Here is an 8855-nt window from a genome sequence, read left to right on the forward strand (position 1 = left end):
TGGCTCCCCACCTGGGACGAGAATCCAGGGTGCTGGCACCACAGGTGGAGGATTAGCCAAGTGAGCCATGGCACCAGCCTATGTTCTGCCTTTTAAGAGAGACTTTGCTGAGTATTTTTTTTTCAGTTTAACAAAATTCAATACATTATTTCTTTTATGGATCTTACTTTTGTTTTTAGGAATATGAGCACTTCTTAGTCTTAATTTCCAAGATTTTTTCTTGAAAGATTTTATGGTTTTATATCATGAATCTAAATGTATAATTTATATATATAAATCTATGCATTAATTTTTGCATGATGTTTGAGACTTAGGTGGAAATTTAATATTTTGGCAATGAATGTCTAATTGCTTCTGTACCATTTTTTGAAAAGTTGGTCCTTCCCGTGTTGAATTGCTTTTGGAACTTTGTCAAAAATCAATTGGGCATATTTTTGTGTTCTATTTCTGAGTTCTCTCTTCTGCTTCATTTATCTAAGTGCCTGCCCTGTCTGTAAATGCTTTTGGTTATTCTGGCTATATTATAGGTAAATCTGGACATCAGGCAAATTGATTCCTCCACTTAATTCTTTCTCACCTTGAAAATTGTTTTATCTGTTCTAATGTCTTTATAGTACATATGAATTTGAGAAAAACGGTGCTATTGCTATAAAAAATCTCATTGGGATAATTATTTTTTAAACAAATAATGTTTGAAAATTTCTTAGGCTTACAGAAAAACTGCAAAATAGGATGGAGATTCCCATATACTCCATAGCCAGTTTGCCTTATTACTAGCATCTTGCAGTGGTATGGTACATTTGTCATGATTAATGAACCAATGTTGATAGATTGTCATTAGCAAAGGCCCATGCTTTATTTAGAGCCATAATTTTTTAAAAATTAAAAAAAAATTTTAACATAATGCCCTTTTTTTCCTTTTTGATTTCCTTTTTTGCCCTTTTTTATTCTACTTGGAATATCATATTACAGTTCTTTGGTGATGTTCCCTCAGACACCCCCCACCCACCCCTTGCTGTGATAGATTTTCAAATTATGCTTATTTCTGACGAACAATATTGACGAGAAGTGATGAAGCATTCTTTAGAATTTCTTTCAGCCGGACTTTTCCTGGTGATCCTCTCAACACCGGACAAGGTCGTTGCCACCATTTTTTCTGGAGGGCACACTGCTGGCTTGAGTCTTCACTCCGTGCCTTTCCGCTTTCTCTAGAGTTGCACATTCTTCATCCTTTGCACACTCCTCTTGAAAGGAAATCACTGTTCAGGTCAAGACTGGTCATTGACAAACCCCGACTGGAAGCTGGAGTGTGTACATCAATTATCGAGGATGCTTCTGCAAGTGAAATTTCTCTGTCTCTCTCGTCTATTCTCTTTCAGCACTTGTTTACGCTAGTTGACTGCACAGCTATTTATGTCCTACCCTGAGATACAGCCCAAGACTACCTTATTTATTTTGTTTCTACATAGGCCCAGCCTTGGTCATTTGGAACCTTTTCTACTGGGCCCTGTGCCCCTTTGAAAGGTCCTCATTATATTTTGTTGCTTTTTGCTATGGTCTGTTTTTCCAATTTAGAAGAGTGGTCTTACATTCTCTTCTTTCAAGTTGCTCCAAGCTCATCTGTGTGCCTACTACACTACTCCTATAATCAGTAATTTGTCTAGTGTGTGGAGCCTGATGCCTTCTATGGAGAAATTGTATTATATATTGATTAATGTTTTTAATTAGAAAAGCATGAATCTTTTAATTTCAAAATGCAGCACAATAGTTACTACTTAATGCGTCTCAGCAGTTGGGAAAAAAAGCAGGAGGGGATATTATAATAGAGAAAGTATATTGGAAAATGAATTATATTTATTGAAATTAAGTACCATGCTTCTTTTAGACTGAGACATTAAGGTATTGATTTAGATATTCACAAAGAAATGGATCATACTCTATGTTGTTCACAAAAAAGGTTAATTCATTCAAATTTTTGATACATTTGATTGTTACTGTTTTTAATTTGAGAAAAGCTTGGTGCCAATCCTGCCATGACGTGTTGTTGAGCTTCATTATTACTTCCATGTTTTTTAGTCCAAAACCTCATGTAAAAATATCTTGTATTGATGTATAACTGCATATCACCATATTTATTATTATGCAGTATTATAAATTTAGAAGATGAATTTCCATTTAATTTATTAAAATCATCTATTTTCCAAAAATCATTTTCTCCTGATAATGATCCATTATTATTTAAGACTCATTTTTCACGAAGTTTAATTTAATTGAATCATAGAAATAAAGTTCAGGTTATAAAAATAATAGCCTAGAGTTTACTTGTTAATAGAAGACTTAAATTTCCAGAATTCAGTGTTCATACAAAATTCATATATGATTCTGTTTAAAATTCTTACATATTCATTTAAATTTATTTGAAATCAGAAAGAAATGGAGAGACTGAAAAACAGAGATCTTCTATTTGTCACTTCACTTTGCAAACTCCTGTAACAGCTATGAAGGAACAAACTGCAAGGTGTCCGGCGTGTAACAAATCTTCCCAGGCAGACGAATCAATTAATTCACAGGCTTTTATTGGGGTTCCGCTCCCGGGCGAGGTTCCCCTGGAAGTACAGGTAGGGACTTTCCATTCCCGGAAGTGTAGGCCTTCCCTCCTTGGAGATCCCAAAGCTACCAGGAACCAAGCTAAAGCCAGAAGCCAAGAATCAACCCAAGTCTCCTGCATCAGCGGCAGAGACCCAATTACTTGGGACACCACCTACTGCCTCCCTGGGTGTGCATTAGCAGGTAACTGAAATCAGAATTAGAGCTGAGACTGAACACAGGGACTCTGATTTGGGATGCAGGCTACCCAAACAGCATTTTAACCTCTGCACCAAATGCTTGCCCTATATATAATCTCAGCATAGTCACAATTACACTTTAATCATAACTTTTGACTTTACTACATTGTTAACTCTAAATATAGAAAAATATATTTTATGGGAAAATTCAAAATGAAAGTGGCATTTCTGACAAAATATTAGCACATTCAGTGTTTAGTGGTCAATATTATCTAAAATATATTAATGTATGATTCTGCTGCAAATATGAATTTTAAAGGAATTAATGTGTTTTGACAGTTAAAAGCAAATAAGTAGTAAACCAAAATATGAATGTCTACATTGAAGTGTGCATCATTCTTCAAATATGATGTCAGAGGGTTTTTTTTAAACACTAATTGAGCAACTACTGTGTGGCAGAAATTAGGCTAGATCCTGGACACAAGTTGAAGTGCCAAGATAAATGTTAGCAAAAGTTATAAAATAGCATATTTTGTTAAATTAAGTGATGTAGGTTTTTATACAAAATTAACTAGATATTCTTACTCTGAGGGATGATGCTATTTCTAAAACAAGTCTCTAGAATTTCTGGTTATTGTTCTTCATGTAACATGCCCAAATTTTACTGTTCTACCAGTACAGAATGAACACTTAATTTTCTTTGCCATTTTAGTATTTTAATTTATGAGATCCAATATACTATGGTTTTGAATATCAGATGGATCAGAATTTTATTCTCAATGCTAAAATCTATAATTTGTTCTGACCTGGATTAATTCAATTACCCTTATATTTTGGATTCACAACTGCAAAAGGATAAGAAAGTGTTGCATATGCAGATAGTACTATGAAGATTAATAACAACATTTTAATGTTGAAACTGATCATCATGATATTGAAAGATAATTAGATAAGATAATGTTTTCTAAGCCTTCTGACTATATACCTCCAGTCTGTGGTGATTGATTTATTAATTTCAAGTAGAGGAAAAGAAGCCTGTGTTTTTTGATTTTGGGTGGTTTCTTTTTGTTTTGTTTCGGCTCCTCATCTATTAAATAAATGGCAGAGCAGCAATATGGGATGGTCAAACGAAGTGCCCTGATTTCATAATTTTCAAATGCCTATATCTGAACCAAAGCGTTTAATGTCGTGTTTGATGCAAGAATATTGCAAAGTATGAATTATATTTCTGGGAGTCCAGCTCCATTTCTCAAGTCTTATTTTCCTACTAACTCATAGTAATATAATGTCTTAATTTTTAAAAACATGCATTAAGGGTTTCCTTGAAATTCAAATATTGAGTTTCCAACACTATGCTTAATATTTAAGTTTCATTATTAAACTATATTTAAAATTCACACTTCTTATTTCAATGTAACAAAAATATAGCACTAGGTTATTTGTTCCCTTTTTTTTTTTTTTTTTTTTTTCACTGTGTAAACCAATACTCCACAATTTGCAAACACCTAAATTTTCCAGGCAGGATTTTTCGCGTTTTGTTTGAACTTAAGATGAACCTTCGGCTACCTAAAAGCAACAGGACATGGTTCAATATGCATGCACTTGTGTATTGATATACAAGAAAGCAGCTACACTATGGATTTCTTTGCTTTTATTGTTGAAGTCATATTCACAATTCAAGCCAGTTTCTTTTCAAAGCTAATGCACTGAAGTGGATGCCAGAAAAAAAAATACTGTGAAAGCCATCATAAATCTTATAATAGTCTATATGGTTTTTGGCAATGTGTGCATCCCAATAAAGGATTTTGTTTTATGTTAAAGGCATTGTTTATAGGTTGATAAATGGCATGTGTACCAAAGCCCATTTTGTGTCACTCTTATGCAAAATTGGTTCTTAGAGAAGTAGATGGCTGTATTGCCACAGAGTTTTAAATGGGAAACAAAATTTATGCTTGAAGACTTCTTTTCTGCTTAAGTACAGGATAAAAGTCTCCTTACCAGAGTGATCACAGCACCAACCAGGTAAACGTTTCAATAAGTACATGGTACACAGACAATTGATTTCTCGTTTGAATTGATCAATGATGATTCCTTTTTCCCTAATGATTATGATCCATCATGATCTTGCTCCCAACTTCCAGACACTAATAGAGCATTGACCATCAATGTCAATGTATGAGGGACTTCCTTTTCCGGTAGAAAAGAGGTCAAGGGTTTGAATCTTATAATACGTTTTGAAGAAGAATTTAAATTTGGGGTCATACAGAAATTTAGGTTCCACCTCTTCTCATAGATCATTACTTTTTCTCCCGTTTTCTGTCAATATCTGTCCTATTACTGAGTCTAGTGCTCTCTTTCAAACTCGAGGATATTAGCCACCTTCTCCATTCTACTCCATAGAACTAGCCCATATTTCTAGTACCACTTTCACCTTGTCCCAAAACTTTGTATGAGAACTGTAGGAGGTGTTACAAATGAAAAATATTTATCAATTTAGGAGGTTATGTAAGACAGAAATAACTCTCTATTCTTCCACTCCTACCTTTTTTTCTGTTAACACACACTAACTTTATCTTTTTGCTAGACTCCCTGAGGTTTAAATTGTTCCTCAAGAGACGCATGCTATTTCAAGACATATTTCACTTTAACAATGAATTTAAAATGAGATTAGTCACCATCTTATCATTTTCTAGTATAGCTCAATTGTACAATTGTAAAACAACAGTAGTTGAAAGTTTTTTCCAACTTGGATTATAGAAGACCGGGAATTTGAAATTCCCTAACAAAGAATGAATAAAATATTGGGTGATCACATTTTTATTAAGAATTAAAAAAACCGGGGTCGGCGCTGTGGAGCAGTGAGTTAACACCCTGGCCTGAACTGCTGGCATCCCATATGGTTGCCGGTTCGAGTCCGGCTGTTCCACTTCCCATCCAGCTCTCTGCTGTGGCCTGGGATAGCAGTAGAGAATAACCCAGGTCCTAGGGCCCCTGCACCCACGTGGGAGACCCAGAAGAACCTCCGGCTCCAGGCTTTGGAAAGGAGCAGTTCCGGCCTTTGCGGCCAACTGGGGAATGAACCATCAGATGGAAGACCTCTCTCTCTCTCTCTCTCTCTCTCTCTCTTTGCCTCTACTCTCTTTGTGTAACTCTGACTTTCAAGTAAAAATAAATAAATATTTTAAAAAAGAATTAAAAAAAACATAAAATGTGTGAAGCCACTGAAAATTAAATTGTCCAAATGATAAAAGCATTTTGGTGTGATCCAAGTATTGTATTAACAGAAATGTAGCAGAGGGAGTAATATTAGGATGTTTGATATTAAAGTTTAGGTGCATCACTGTTCTAAGTTACAAAAAGTTCTGGTACATAGCAAAAAGAGTTCATAGCTGAGCATACTGTAGAATAATATAATGTAGAAGTTGTCAAGAATCTGAAAACTTGGGTTATTTCAAAGATCATCCATGAGCATACTGATACAAACACTATGAGTAAATCAACATGAATAAGAATTAATTTTGACAGTTGGATCAGTAGGGGAGAGGGGGAAGGACAAGTTTGTTGATAAGGAAGTTGCTCTGGTTGCCCTAGGAATCAGATACCAAGGTGAAGGAGAATGTGTGAGGATTTTATTTACAACTGAATGGTGCCATACTGCAATGCAAATCTGACCCCAAAAGCTAGAGAGAAGGGGGAATGTTTGTGTGGAGACATCATGGATCACAATGCAGTCTAAGGAAAATCAAGCAAAGACAAAAGGAAGGCTTTGAACAAAAGTCACCCTTGAGTGGAATGGGCACATCTTCCATGAATGGGTCTCTTTTATGTGTGCCACATTCAGTCACGGGCTGGAAATAAGCCCTGGAATGACTGGCCTTGGTGAAAATGTATCAGTACTTTTCACAGAGCAGCTGGTGGGGCCTCTGGTCAATTACATCCCTTATTTTTGGAAGTCTTTCAGACAGTATTCAATGCCACTATAAGCCATTCTTCACTGGAGATAGATCTGTCTTCACACAGGTGTAGATCCTGTATCTCCATAACTCCTTGTTGGTAAGGGGGCACTCAGTGGAGAGAAGTTAGGCCAAACTAAACAACCATTGCTGCCAACTATCTTGGAACTGGGTCTCACCCAGTTGTTCTCCCAGTTCCCCTTCTAAATTCCCCTTATGGTTGGCCATCAGCTCGACATGTGTAGTGCTTGTTTTTGTAATATGACTAAACCCTTGATTAATGAGCCATCTGAGTGTTTAATTAGCATGCTATTTTCAGAATGGTATTGCTGTATGTGACTGTTCAGTCACAGCAGGGTGTGAGATTACATGTCACTACCGAAATGGAATACCTTTGTTCTAGGTTTAACCCTCCCTGCTCTTACTGTTTCAAAACCATCCCACCTCCTACTGCTATGACAAGTAGTACAGGTAGCATAGTAAATGCGTTTCTTACCTGCTGGTCCTGGATTCAGGATATCAAAAATGTCCTGGTATCAACCTTAATTTCTAGTTTAAAAAGGAATGTGTCCCTTTTGGAAGCAGTACATCAAATCATACAGTGCCCAGTTTGTAGGAGCTTCCTCAGAAGCAGTTATGTGTCTCGTATGTCTGTGTTCAAATGACTAACATTAAAGACTGGTATTTTTCATGCTGGTAGACAATACCTTCTAAAATAAGGAATGCTGACCACCAAATTGACAATGATGACCCAAATTTCACCTGTCACTATATTGAAACATCTTGCATCATACTCAGTAAAACAAAGCCATTTAAAACAATTATGAGAAACTATAATAACTATATTTTGAAGGATTATTTTATTCTGTGTATTTTTACCTTGAGATCTCAAGGTAAATCAATTTCCTTTGATGTTGTAAAGCTTATATATATGATGCTTGGCAAATTAGCAAACTGACAAATGAGAGTTTATTGTATCTAGCAAAATAATTTTATAAAACCCTGTTTCAGGATACCTATAATTTCTTATCAAATTCAGATACAATTATACTATTTATGAACATAACTCTGCTTAATGGCACAAAAACCAAATATTATTTTGCTTCAAGAAATAACATAGACATTAAAATTAATAAATACTAAAATAACTGGAAAGGTGAATTCAAGACACTTATGGTAGTAATATTAAATTTTTATCATAAAACTAGAATTAATGAACACAGATTGCACAAAACATGTGTCCATATAGCTTGCTTCCAGTGCAGAAGAATGTGGAGATTTCACCACTGATAATATCCACAGAAAGTCCACTTCCATAGAAGACTCTGTACAGTATATATATCTCATAATACTTTGGGTTAATTCAAACCCTAAATTTAGAAAGGAGATATAATGGGGTGAAAATAAAAACAAAAGGAAAACCTGCTTAATTTTGTATAATTTATTACAACAAATTAGCTCTACTTCTCTTGCTGTGATAGCCGAACTTATACTGAGCTCTAAGTACTTATTACTTAAATGATGATGTCCATTATTTTGATAACTCCTTTTTGAATACTAAGTAGCTGCTATTTTTATTGTTTTTAAAATTAATTTATTTATATAAAGGGAACAGTTTTCATCTATTCACTTTGCTATATTCAGAACAGCGAGGTACAGAAGACACTAAAGTCTCAGGACCGAATTATGGAGTCTATTTCTGAAAGCCAGTGGCTGCGTCTCAGTTTTTGCTCTCCAAATCGTGCAGCCCAGTTGCGATCTGGGGTAAGCTTATAAAGGCAAAAACCACATGTTGTTGGAAGTTAATTACAAAGCCAAGCATTTGTTACAGAAGCTAGAACAAGCCAATTATAGTTATCTTGGGGGAAAGGGGCATCAACGCATTTTCCTGAGATTTAATGTAAACAGTCCTCACAGACAACATTCTTACAAGATTGTTTTTTTTAGTAGATAGTGGTTGTGACTGGTTAGAAAAACTAGAGGACACACAGGGACAAAGAGAGTGACGAGAGGTCATCCAGAGACAATGGTGCGACTCTGGTCAGGCCACAGCTCACTGGCACTTCAACTTCTTTTTTTTTTTTTTTTTTTTTTTTGACAGGCAGAGTTGGCAGTG

The sequence above is a fragment of the Oryctolagus cuniculus genome, chromosome 10, assembly GCF_051225735.1.
Source record: "Oryctolagus cuniculus isolate XC-2025 breed Fujian yellow rabbit chromosome 10, ASM5122573v1, whole genome shotgun sequence".
NCBI lineage: Eukaryota > Metazoa > Chordata > Mammalia > Lagomorpha > Leporidae > Oryctolagus > Oryctolagus cuniculus.